The sequence below is a fragment of the Ailuropoda melanoleuca genome, chromosome 15, assembly GCF_002007445.2.
Source record: "Ailuropoda melanoleuca isolate Jingjing chromosome 15, ASM200744v2, whole genome shotgun sequence".
Taxonomy (NCBI): Eukaryota; Metazoa; Chordata; class Mammalia; order Carnivora; family Ursidae; genus Ailuropoda; species Ailuropoda melanoleuca.
This window is the reverse complement of record NC_048232.1, coordinates 7,059,888-7,072,868: the sequence shown is the minus strand read 5'-3', so window position 1 is coordinate 7,072,868 and position 12,981 is coordinate 7,059,888. Positions and strand designations below refer to the sequence as shown.

The 12,981-nt window shown below is 54.6% G+C and overlaps 1 protein-coding gene across 1 annotated transcript in view; it reads right to left on the bottom strand.

Moving 5' to 3' along the window:
• GATA3 (GATA binding protein 3) overlaps positions 1-6,232 on the bottom strand; it is a 28,680-nt gene extending 22,448 nt beyond the window's left edge. Inside the window, exon 1 of the mRNA XM_019800439.2 lies at positions 6,086-6,232. The gene's annotated coding sequence lies outside the window, so the exon portion shown is untranslated. The remainder of the gene's footprint in view (positions 1-6,085) is intronic.
• Between the last annotated feature and the right edge of the window lie 6,749 nt (positions 6,233-12,981).

The window sequence follows — 12,981 nt, the reverse complement described above, 5'->3', positions numbered from 1 at the left end:
CCAAAGCTGGGATCCTGGCCTCCTGCAGAGACACCTCAGCGCCCTCCTGCCGCCCTGACGGCCCCCTCCCCAGGAACCCCGGCCCTGGCCTGGTCTAGCGAGTCTCCCCTCCTCCCTGGGAGCAGCCGGCGGAGCGGCGGTGGAGGAAGCGAGGAGACCCAGGAGGATATCGCCGCCGCCGCCGCCGCTGCAGGGCCCCAGGCTCCTGCAGGGCGCGAGGCCTCCCTCGCCAGGGTAAGGGGCTGTCGAACGGCCTGGATGCCTGGGACCCTGGGGGCAAGCATCCCGGAGCCAAGCGAGCGACGGCGCCGCCACCGGCCCCCGCCCCCGAGCCGGGGCCCAGGGCTGTGTGTGGGGCGGCGGGAGCCAGCTTGGCCTATCTGAAACGCCAGGCCTCGAGGCGGCTGCTTTAGGCGTCAAGTTGAGTGGGGTGTGTGTGCCCTCTTGGGGAAAGGGTAAGAAATGGAGCCTAACTTTCTCTTCTTGGTTGGGGTAAACTGGGACCCACACACACCCCCAGACACATGCCCAAGTACAGGTCCCTCCCACCCGACCTCCCGGGACTGCGGAGGCTCAGTCCTGATGGAAGTGGGACACCCAGTCCCACAAAGGAACCGGAGCCCGCGGCGCAGAGGGGAGGAGCGTGCCCCCAGGCTCACCCCTGGGGTCGCAGGACCCAGAGAGCGGAGATCCACGCGGCCAGCGCCACCCACCCGAGCCTGGCGACCGGCGCATCCAGGCGAGCTCCGCGGGGCCGAGGTGCCGGGAGAAGCGGCCCCGGGCGCCCGCACGCTGCCCGCGGGGGATAACCAGAGAGCCGAGCCTCGGGGTCTAAGTCATAAAGTTACTAATCCGGCGCAGGGGGAGTGAGCGTGCTTCGGGCCGCCTGGGGCGGTCATTTGAGCGTGTTTACTTAAGGACTTTGCAAGCGGAGCGCGCGCGAAATAGTCGGATTTCCAGCGAGGCAGCAAATATTTGCAGGCAGGAGAAAGAAGCGGAGCCGGGCCGCGACGCCGCGTCCCTCCCCCCGGAGCCGCGGCGCCGGCCTGGGCGGACCCGGCCGCGCAGTTAAAGACAAAAATGAAGCCGGGAACCTGCGGGGCTGGGGGCAGGGAGGGCGCAGAGCTACAGCGAAGGCCAGAAATTGGAGCGCGGCCCCGAGGCCCTGGCGAGCCGGGGCTGGGGGGAGGAGAAGTCCCTTCCCATTCCAGCTCGATCAATCTTCTTTGGCTGCGATCGGTCAATAAAAATGGTGTGAACCGGCCGTGGTTGCTGTACATCTGGGGAGGAAGTGGGGGCCAGAGGTGCCGAGGCCGGCGCCGGCGCCCCACACCAGCCCGGTTCGCGGCCGGGCGGTCTGAAAGCTTCAGGCTGGCGGCCAGTTTGTCGCCCGGAGCCGAGCGCTGCCCGGCGGGGCCTTTAATTGGGTGTCTCCATTTTAATAGTGGCCATTGTTGGAGCAATTAGCGAGAGACAATAACCGCCAAGAGGCGTTTAATTCCATTCCTTGCGCTGGCTGCGCCCGGCACAGGGGCGCTCTGGAAGAAGAGGCCGGTGGGGAGGATCTGGTTAAGTGCCGGCTCCCTTCCCTGGTGGTTTGGTCTTAGGTGTGGGAGTTCTAATGGAGCAAGCCGAAAGCGGGACGAGAGCAACCGGGTCCTGATCCAGGACCGGGAAACAAGTCCTGGGCCTCGCTAGCCTGGCGGGGGGCCTCTGGGGCCGCCGCGCCTGCTGGCAGCACACGTCCTGGCTGCGACCACTGCGCCGGTCCCCGACGCCTGTTAGAGGGAGAAAAGCAGAGAGGACGGGGACGTGGAAAACAGGCCGCCTTCCTCCTCAGCCCTTGGGCCCCCACCTCCATCACCCAATTTCCTTCCCAATCGGGAAGAGAAGAACCCCCTCTGGCGCGTACACACCTCCCCCTCCTCTGCCTCGGCCCTCGGATTAGGTTACCATGGCCAGGCGAGGATTTTTACTGGTTATGAGAATAGCACAGGTAAAGCTGTATAAACAGCTCGCAGGCTGCCGGGCTGGAGGGTTACGCCGGGGACACGGCCCAAGGCGCCACCGCCGGGCGCGCGCAGCACGGGTGAAATGGCAGGGGAGCCCGCTTGGACGCGGCGCCCCGGGACAGCGCAGGTTAAACACATATTATGTTGGAACCTTCTCTTTCCCGCATGAACTGAAATGCAGAGAGTAGGGAGATAAAGGTGATGAGAAAGAAGCAGGCAGTGAGCATGCCGGCTGTTCTTTCCAAGTGAAACTCTACGAGCAGGGGAATTGGGGAAAAAAGAGAAAAAGGGTACCCCAAAATTCACTGTCAGAGGGCACATGTTGGAGGTGGAAACGTCAAAGGGGAAACCCACGGGTACTCAGGAGAAAAGAGTTCCTCACGCGCAGCTCTCCTCCCGGTTCCCACGCCCACCCGCCTCCGGCCTAGGGTCTACCTGCCCTGGGAAATGAGCCGTCGCTTTGGGGGTGGTAGGTGGTTTGATTTACTTTTTTTTTTTTTTTTTTTTTTTTTTTTTTTTTTTTGCTTATTCATCTATCAGTGTTTAAAACTCGGAAGGAAACCCGCCCAGGCCAGGAGGAGCAGCGAGAGATGCGTGGAGAGTCAAAGAGAGAGGAGATGCCTCCTGAGATTTCCCCCTCCTGCTCCACTCCCCACGCCAGGTTGGGCCCTCCAGCCTCGGGGGATCCTGGCCCTCCCTCTGCTGATGCCCTCTTCTCCTCGGGTGAGGAAAAACCCCGATTGTACCGAGATAAAAATTAGGTAGGTAGGGGTGTAGCGGAAAGGGGGAGGAAGGAGGGAGAGGACAGGGGATTTCTGTTTTCGAGCTTAACAGTGCACAGGTTGGGGGGTGGCACTGGGGGGAGCCCCAGTGTTGGGTAGAAGAAAAAGACTCCCCTGGAGGATGTTTCGGAAGGAATGCAAGTCACCCCGGAGGAAGGGCGCACCTCCCAGCTGCCCCCTCCCTCCTCGCAGTGGGAGCCCTGAGAGAGGAAGAAGGGCTGGAGGGACTCCAGAGGGTCGCATGGTCCCTCCGGGGCCATAGGCCCTTTATTCAGCTAGACTCAGGCTCTCCTCCGGGGGCGTTCTCAGGCCATTCCGCTGAACCATTTGGGGTTCCCTGGGAAGGGGGCGGCCACCGCAGCCAGGAAAGTAGCCGGCAGTGCAAGATTCACCCATGTGAGCTCCAGGCAGGTCCCAGCATTTTTTGGACGAGAAGGGGTGCCCTTGGGCCACCTGCTCCACTCCGCCTGGCATCCCAGCGCCCCGGGTGGGTCTGTCGTCTGCCTTCTCACTGCCCCTGGCCGCCCGGGCTCCGAGCCTCAAAGGCTCGCCTTACGAGACTCTGGCCACTCAAATTTGGCATTACAAGAAGAGGGCTTTATCTTGGAGCTCTTGCGTTTCTACCGCTCTGGATTAGTCGGGAAACTGGGGTGTGTTTGTTCCTGGACAATCGGCAGTGGGCTTCAAGGGAAAGGGGAGTTCGCAACACACAGGGAGAGGGAAAATGGGGGCAGAGGATTTCATTCAGATCAGGAGACCATAGAGGCAAGCTTCTAAAAGTACGAATTGTTCATGTCTTCCTTTGGACACGTGGAGAACCCATCGTAAAATCTGCGAACGTGCGGGGCTCCGAGGTGTGAAGAGGACGGCTTCCTGCGTGCGCCCTCCCGGACCCTGGCCACCCGGCCGCCTCTCCCTGCCAGGCCCCTGGCTCGTGCTTGGCTCTCTGCCGTCTGCCACTTCGTGGACCTCAAGCAATTTGTTATATAAAACAAAATAGCAACCACACACATGTGCCTGCCCACCGGCAGCCACGGACGCCCAGGGAGACACCCCCCCCCCCCCCCCCCCCCCCCCCCCNGGGGCACCACATTTCTTTCTCATCCTCCGGCAGCAGCACGGCTGCCACCCCCCTCTAGTCCAGTCTGCCCAGCGACCAGAAGCAAAAAGGGGTTCGCCCTCCAGCTCCGGAGCTTCCCTGGCCTGATCACCACCGTTGTTTAAGCTCTCTCCGGGTCCCCCAACCATGAAGAAGAAGGTGATCAGAAATATTTGGCCCACACACAAAGACATACCACAAAACAAATGCACATTTCTGCCCGAAAAGGCTCAGAGGTGGAGGAGACAAACATCTCAGTACAGCCCAGAAATGATCAGAATAAGCCAGGGCTAGAGAACACTGGGCTTTGGGATTCTGCCCCCACACACCTTATCAGGATTCCTAATTCCCTGCCACCTCCCAGGGTTCCCGGACACAAATCGCCCCAAATTCCGAAAGAGGGGTTCTCAGCCACCCGCCTCCCACATACCTGCCCCTTCCTGAGGCTCTCTCTGTGTGGCCCTGAGCTGCTGGGCGGCCCAACACGGAGGCTCCACCAATGAGTGCCCAGGGGCGCCCACTCCCATCCACTCACTGCACCCCCGACTTACCCCCACCTCATATATCAGCTGCGAAAAGGCAGGGTAGAAATAGCAATAAAAGAAAATGCAGCCTTCCCTGTCTCTGGGCTTTGGGCAGGACCAACTAACCCCAAGCCTGAGTAGCTCCCCCCACACCCCCGGGGGTCTGGCAGAGATTGCTTGTGTGGAATGGAGGATGGGACTGTGGAGATTGTGTACCAAGTGCCGCCCACCCGTGTCCTCTGAACCCAGCTGGGTTCTCAAGCCAGGAACCTTAGGCCTGGCAGGGTGGCTGTCTGGAAGCTGAAAGCTGGACCTCCTCCTTGATCCCATAAGGGAATCAATAATGGGAGCCCCGGGGACCAAACACCCACCTGGGGCTTGGTCTGTCTGACCTGGACGCCATACCCCTTCCCATTCAAATGGGCAGCAAACTATTCCTTTCTTCAGAGTCACACAGAGACGTTTAAAAGTGTTAATGGCAATCCTCCTCCCCACAATCAGCCACTTGGGCCCTGCAAGCATCTCACATCCTGGAAGGAATCTACCGGCCTGACTGGGACTCCCTGCCCCCCAAGCCAGCCACAGGACCAACAGCCTACTCCCCCCTCAACCCCAACACACACACCTTTTCTGCCACAACCACTAAGGGGTGGAGGGCTGCCAATGCTACTTTGTTATTTGCCGCTTTCAAGTTCGTAAGCTCCCATCCATTCCCCCAGTATCCTAGTGAATGTGGGCAACAAGGGAGGAGAAAATAGCCAAGAAACATGGAACCAAACCGACGGAAGATCCTGGGGGGTAGACTCCTTTTCCATCCCTGTCCCTAGACAGAATCTCCCGGGGCCGTTTCCTCAGGCTGCGGACTCCAAGAGGAAGAAAAAGTGTATCAAAGCAACTCTCTATCCAGATTCACTCAAATTCCCATGCATTTTAACAATTTCTGTCTTTGTTGGGAATTGCCTCTGATTGACTGCTTGGAGGTCTGTTGGTCCGATGTTCCAGAAGAAAGTAGAATTCTTGCCCCTTCTGCCCATCCTGCTTCCCACGACACTGGGCATCCTCTCTTACAGGTTGTGGTTTTCTCACTTGATGCAGGGTGCTCCTGGAAGCAAAGGTGCCTCCCGGCCACCAGCTCTCCAGGGGTACCAGATGCCCACACATCTGGACTCCAACTTTATCTCACAGCGCTCAGCTGTTTCTTTAATTATATGCAGAGACAATGAGCCTAAGCACACACTTGTAAGCAGAGGGAAATAAACACGCAATTGCACTCAGACCCTGCAGCCACCTTTGGGAGAAGGCTGAGCTGCTTCTCCCTAATGGGTTCTTTTCCCCAGTCGTCTGCCTCCCTGAAGTGGAAAATGGGTGTCCAGCCCTTCCCAAGCATTCCTACCGTCTCTCATACTTCTGTTTAGTTTTTCTCCACACGCTTAGCTCTACTAGCTCTTTCCTCCAAACAAGGGCAAACACACATGCACACACCATGCTCGCCCAAGGTCATTGCAGAAAGCCAAAGATTGCCAGTGACCAGAAAAAAGCAAGAAAGACTGGGGTCTAGTTCACTTTCTTCCGGAGGCAGCTGTCCCTTCGCAGTCTAGACCTCTTAATTCTCTCCACGTGGAGCAGGGAAAGCAAGTGCAGAGTTAGAAGATAACGATATTTACTGACCTGGGTATCTTGCTCCCGCGGGCCAGCTGTGTTTTATTTTATTTTTTTTCCCCTGGCTTGCCGGAGATCCGAAGGCAGAAATGACAGGCAGACTTGGCCACTCTTGCCGCCGCTGCAGTCCTAACCGCCCCAGCTGCTTACTGCATCTCACGCGGGCTTCCAGCAAGCAGTGAAACCTGGGGGATGTGCATCCTTCCTAGGAACCCCCTCCCTCCGCCTTCTGCTCACTGTAGAGAGCGGAGCTCTTCCGGGTTGCGAAGGGGGAAAGGGAGGGAGGAAAGAAGACTAAGCAAGGAATGGATTTCACCCCCTTTTGCAAACACGCAAACCACACATCAGGGCTGTGTGAAACGGGCAGAGTTGGGGGGGGGAGGGGGGAGACGGCCTGAAATGTGACCAGCCCCTGGCGCCTACACAGCCCACTGTCTGTGGCAGGCATAGAATCAACACTGCAAATGTCATCAGTAGTGTTGACTGGGTTATTACCTACCATAGATAGAAAAGCTTTGGCAGAGTCTCTTCCTCCCATTTTTGGAGCCAGTGGGGACCCAGTGGGAGCGCCTAGAGATACAACCCCTAGCCACCATTAGCAGGGCCTCTGCCCCTCAGGGCTCTCCCTCTCCCTTCTGACTCTTCCTCCTGTTCGTTTATGCCGACGCCTCAAAAATGCCTGTGCTCTGCCTACATCTGTCTTGGGTCCTGGTGTCCCGTGCAAGTGAGGGAAAGCAGAATGGTTGGCGACTGGGCTCTGGGCTTGCTGGTACTCTTTCACCCTCCTCACGGCAGGCATAAAAACGTTGGGAAGTAGGGATATCCGTGCACACACTAAGTAGAGGTTTGGAAGGAGACTCTGTAGGGGTCCCAACTCTTTTCAAGAAGAAAAGAGGGAAATTTACCATCTAGGGGAGTGTGATAAGGGAGCGAGAATCAGAGGTAGCTCCGGGAGTAAAATGTCTGAAGGAACATTATCCCATTAGTCTGCCCACCAGACCCAGCGAACTCCAGCCTTCTCCTGTACCAACTCTATTTCTGCTGGTGGGAGATCAAAATAATCCACGGAGGAGGACATTTGTCACGAATAAATATCTCCAAGAGTAAAATGAAACCCCGTAAACATTGCGGTAGAAAGGTCAGGGTCCGTTCGTTTTGACAGGTAGCGTTTTCCCTTCACAATATTTATACAACAAGAATACGGAGACTGACTTTAAAAAATAAATAAATCTTTGGTTAGAAATACAACAAAATTTCTCCATCGCTGGGCCAGGAAGTTAAGAACTTTCTTGCGCTGGCCCCAGTTCGGTAGTAAGGAGTAGCCCGGCTTCATGCCGCGAAGTGTTTAGGGGTGGTCGTTCCTTAGGGGTGGGTGTTGGGGGAGAACGAGGCACTGGTCAGCAAGGACAGAATGAGGGGCGCAGAGGTGGGGCGCAAACCGAGGAGGGAAGTGGGGAGGGCCAAGGGGTGCGGCGGGAGAGTAAAGCTGGAGCGAGGGCTAGGGAGAGGAGGTCAGAGCGTTCGGGGCTCCCCGAGGGGCTCGCGGCAGCCGCTCAGAGCCCCTGGGCCGCGCCCCACCGCGGAGATGCCTGCGCCCTCCGCTCCGCACCGTCGGGGTTCCGGGTCCTAGCCGAGGGAAGGGGCGGAGGGGCTTCTCATTTGCCAGCCGGGCCAGGAGAGGAGAAGGGGTCTCCCTGCCACTGAGGGAGCCCCGAAGCCCACCTGGCGTCACGAAGTCAGCCCCTCCCCGCCCCCCTGCCCGCTCCCTCCCGCCTTCCGCCACCCAGCGGCGGAGCCAAGTTCTTGGGCGCCGGGACGCGGAGTCGGCAGGGCTGCGCGTCGCCAGGACGTAAGAGAGAAGGTCACTCGCTCGACAGCTTTCACCAGACCTGTTGCCCCGGCCCCTTCCAGGGGGCGACGGGGGCTGTGCCGGGAGGGCCGCGGCCGGCGGCGAGCGGAGGGTGGCGGGGGTTCCGGAGCCCCGCAGGCTCCCCAGACCACCTTGCTCGTCCTCGAGCGCTGCCTCGTGGGGGCATAGGGCCGCTGGGCCCCGGGAGACGGCGACAGTTGTCTCCCTGGCCTGGGTGTTAGCTGTACCCCGACTGGCGGTCCACCAGCCCCGTGGGGCCCTTCGCGTCTCCCAGCAAGCTCCCCTCCTCTCCCCCCTCCCCCGCCGCGGCTGCGCTGCCCACGGGCAAGCCTCTCCCGCTCAGCGCCGGCATCCCGCCCGGCACCCCCTGGGACCCAAGGCTGGCTCCCGCTCCCCGCTCCTCGAGTCCCTCTCCGCCACCCCTCCCACCCACGCCCTCGCCGCCCTGTCCCCGGCGCGCGCCTGCGACCCGCCGCCCGGTTCCGGCAGGTCTGGCGGCCCCTCTCCCCCGTTCCTTTTCTGCTGACGCGGGCACTTGCTAGACTCCAGGTCTAAAGTGACGCTTGGGTCAGGGACTGAGAAATCTGATCGCATACTCCGCTCCTCCATCACCCCAATACCGTCTTTAGCAAAGGAAGGCTTAAATTAAGGAAATTCGGCCGCCGAAGACACTCGGGCGTAAAAGGACTTAATGAAAATGTAGCTGATTTTCAGGTTAATGGCCAGGCAGAGCACGATTCAGAGAGATGCCAGCTGGGCATCGCTCGTGGCCGTGATGGACTTAGGGGCGGAACCTGCTGCTAATTGGGGATGCAAGGGCGAATTCTTCCGGGAGGGTTGGGGGCGATTTGATGCTGGGGGGTGGAGGGGGTGAAGAAAGGAGAGAATTTATCCTGAGAAGCAAACAGTGCGGGAAAGGCGCTGGTCGTTCCGTCAGACGCTGGAGATTGATTCTTGATTCGTGGACACCGGCCCCTGCACACTGTCAAGATGTTGCTTAGTGAAGCTACAAGTCGCTTTCTGAATTTTAAAAGCTACCGCTCTGGCTCGCTGATTCGCGGTTCAGGTCTCTCTGTGCGTGTGTATATACCTGTGTGTGCAAGAGAGCAAAAGCACCCTCCGTTTTTCAGGGGCGCTGTGTGCAATGCTGGGGAGCAGCGGACCCCAGGTGCTCAAGAGCCTGTCCATGCTGGCAAGTCTGAGGGGACGGGGTGGTTCCACTCCCAAGATCTCAGGACTCTCAAGGACCCTTTTCATTGAGGAGTGTTTGTCTGGTACAGAAGGCAAGGACCCAGCTCTCCGCTACCCAGTCACATTGAGGGGGGGGTCCTCATCTATTGCCTGTACCCCTGGCCCACACACCCTGCTGCTGGCTTCCCTAATACCTTTTCCCCTTCCCTGGAGCACCCACCACCGGCTTCTGAACCCCTTAACCTTGGGCAACCGATCATCCTTCCCTGGGCCGGGATTCAGAGGCTGAACCTAGTAGAGAAGTGTTCTGAGGCTCCTGGGCCTGGGGACAGAGCCTGGTTTGGGATGCTCCCAGGAGGCAATCACAACATCCCAACTGGCACGAGCATCAACTGCTTTAAATCCTGTGGTGTGTTGGGCCACAATTCCTACGGCTAAGGCATTTGATTGGATTTTAAATATAAAAGGAAGTCACTGGGCCTGTGGGGGTAGAAGATGGTTCAGTAAATGACTGATGATAATGGAAACACTGTGTCCCAGATCTCTGCGATGGCCACACAGATAGGAAGTTCGCCTGTTGGATAAAGAAAAAGGAGACCCTGTAGGGAGAAATAATCGCTAGCGGAATCTCCAATCTTTCTAAGAATGTGTGACCACTTATGGCTGCTCTAAGCAGGGCTGGGGAAAGTGTATTTATTCTTACCGGTTTTCCACATCCCATTTCTTTCCCCTAAAACACAGGTAATATTTTTCTTTCTGCCTATCGATCCTCAGCATCAGCCCCTTTCAATTTTTCTACCTTCCTGGATAGACCCTCAGCTCGGTTTAGTGCTTTCCCATGCGCTCTCTACCAGATGAAAACACACACTTAAGTACTCACCTGGTTTTAAAAATTCTCGCCTTTCAACTCCACCCATTGAGATTTGTTTCATTATAAATGTGTAGGATGGGGGGAATTGGGAGGGCGCAAAGGAGTCGGGGTGAGAAAAACCAGTTCTTTCATTTTTCTTTTCATTTTTTCTATCAGAACATTTTTATTAAACTCCACTTTTAGGTCTGTGACTTTGCCTATGTTTCCATGACCACTGGGGGGGGGTGGGGTTGGGGGAGTGAGCGGTACAGGACTGCGTGGTGGGGGCCTGGGTGGTGAGGAACCAGGGACATCTCAAATAAAAGTTTCACAAAGCAGTGACTGGAAATTAAAAAAAAAAAAAATCAGACCTATTCCACCCAAGCACCCTAAATAAATAGCCCCGTTTGCAAATTCCTATCAATTATTATGTGATGGGAAAAAATCCTATCTGAAAATAAAGCACGTGGACGTGGAGAATTTTAATTAAATCTTACTGTGGATATAATAACATGGAAGTGATTTTTCATTCGGCGCTTGCCTGCTCACCAGTGTTTTATGGCGTTTTCTTGCCTCTGACTTTATTTTAAAATATTAGACGAGGTGGAGAATTATAAACGACTCTTTCCTTATCTGTACTGCTCACATATCCAGGATCAGAGGAGCTGATTAAGAAAGAAGTCAGAGGCAACGTTGGATTCATAATGATTTGGAATAATGAATCCTTATCTCTGCTTTCCAGATTATCTGCCTTTCAGCTCCCAATGTTTTGTTACATGGGATAATTTATTGCATCTAATACATCACAATGAATCTGATGGTAGAAAGTGATGGCCAGCGTTGTGAAAAGGGGGCCCTTATTTTTTATCCTGGGGCAATGAAACTGCTTTTTGCAGTTTTTAATTGGGAAAATATAAGGTAGATCTGATAAAAAAAAAAAAAAAAGAGCTGGGTATAATCTTGCCTGCTCGTGCCTTACCACGCGGCTCTTTAATTAGTGTGTCAATTTCAGGCTGAAATTAACAAGATCGACCTGAAACCAGCGCTTAGTTTCTCCCCAGCCCGGAGATTCTAATTTTTAACATGATTTATTTTTATGAAAAAGGAGATAATTAATCATAAACACTGACTAAAGCACAGAGCCAAGTTAAGATAAAATACCATTTGCATCTTTATATAGAAAGATACCAATAACGTTAATTTTTCTGAGATTTCCTCTCTCCTCACCATCTCCTGTCCCCACACAGCTCCCACCCTGACCGCCGCCCACTCCAGCCCCATTCCAAGTAAACAAGAAAAAAAGAAAATCAATTCCAGTTTTCTCTTATTCATTGCTCTCTTTTTAAAAGTGCATATATATTTATTTATATAGTCAGCTCTTCTGGCTTTGTCTGTCAACCCATGCAGAATGTGCATAGGGTTCCCCCCACCAGCAGAGTGGTGGATGGATCTGCCTGTTCTCCCAGATCCCCCCTGCACCTACCCTCATCATCTTCCCTCCATTTTAGAGTTGGAAAGAAGAGGACACACATCTCATTTAATGGTTAATTAGTTACGATAATTGGCATTTTTGTTTCTTTTGTATTTTTCCCTAACGCCAAAGGAACAAAAGCCATCTAAACGCAACAGGCTTTACACTCTGCCTCTTTCAGGGTGGATTGAATCCCAGGCTATACCCGGAGTCCCCTCCCAACAACAGACAACATTAGCAACCTCTCGGCTTCAGGAAGTAAAAGGGGCAGGAGTCATTGGTAATTTGCTCTTTAAGCTTGTGCCTGTTGATTACTTTCTGGTTGCTTGGATTAAACAATCATTGCAAATATGCAAACCAGTGAGAGGAGATTTATACATATTCGCTCTCCAATTGCTCCTCCTGACGTCAGATCATAATTTCTTGGTAATTGGATGGATGGCATGTACCCAAATAACACTCACGTATGAAATTCTCTAGGTTTCTCTAGGTTGCGGTAGATTTTGCACTCGGAGGTGGGGCGGAGGGCCAGGATTTTATTTTATTTTTTTTTAAGAGTTTTTTCAGTTCACTATAGTCTTGATTGTCTCCCTTCCTCCCCACACTTGGGGACATTTACTTCTGAAGTGTGACGATGTGGTTTTGTTTCCTGGGAATGTCATTTCCCAGACAGTTCTAGAGTGGGTTGAAGAATGTTGAACACGGGTGGTCACGATGAAGGAAGTGGGGGTGCAGTTAGGGCAGAAGCAGGGGTGAAGTTCTATATGAGCCGTCTCCACTTGTCCTCTGCTCCAACCTACAAGACTCCTGGTCAGTCACCGCTTTCCACCATTCAGCTTTCCTCTCCTGGGATCACCTAGGTTCCCAGCTATCTGGAGTTCAAGTGCCAATTCCTGAGCCGGTCCCACACCTAGGCAGCAAGATCATTACAGATTTTAAAAACTTGCATCTTGATGATAAAGACACTTCAGGTTTTAGGTGGTAGTAGAGAGGGAGAGACCTGATTTTCGGGGAATACTCTCCTTTTATCTTTCAGTTCACTTTGGCCTTACCACAGTGCATTTCAGATGTCTAGCTCCAATTTTGTATTAAATATCGAATGACTTCCCTCTCCTGCCTCTCTCTTCTCTCCCTCTCCTTCTCTTCTTCACCCCTACCCCTTCTTCCTTTTCCTCTCTTCCTCTCTTCCCTCTCTTTAGGACACATCACTCCAAGAATTTCAAGTATCAATTATAAGTAATATTAATTTCTCAGGCCCAACCAGTGAAGTGCAGATGATCTGATAGGAGTATAAAAACGGTGCTTCCCTAGATGAAACAGACCAATGGAGCCTACTGGGCCATTTCCCATGCCCAGATGAACATTCAATTTTCCGGCATTATCTCCGCACTTAAACTTGCGTGCTCCATTTCTGTGCCAAGATAAATTTGCATAATATTTGCAGCTGTAATTAGCTGATGAGCATCTCCCAGCCTCCCCTTTTGTCTCTCTCTGCATTTGGTCTTTCACCGATGCCACATTTG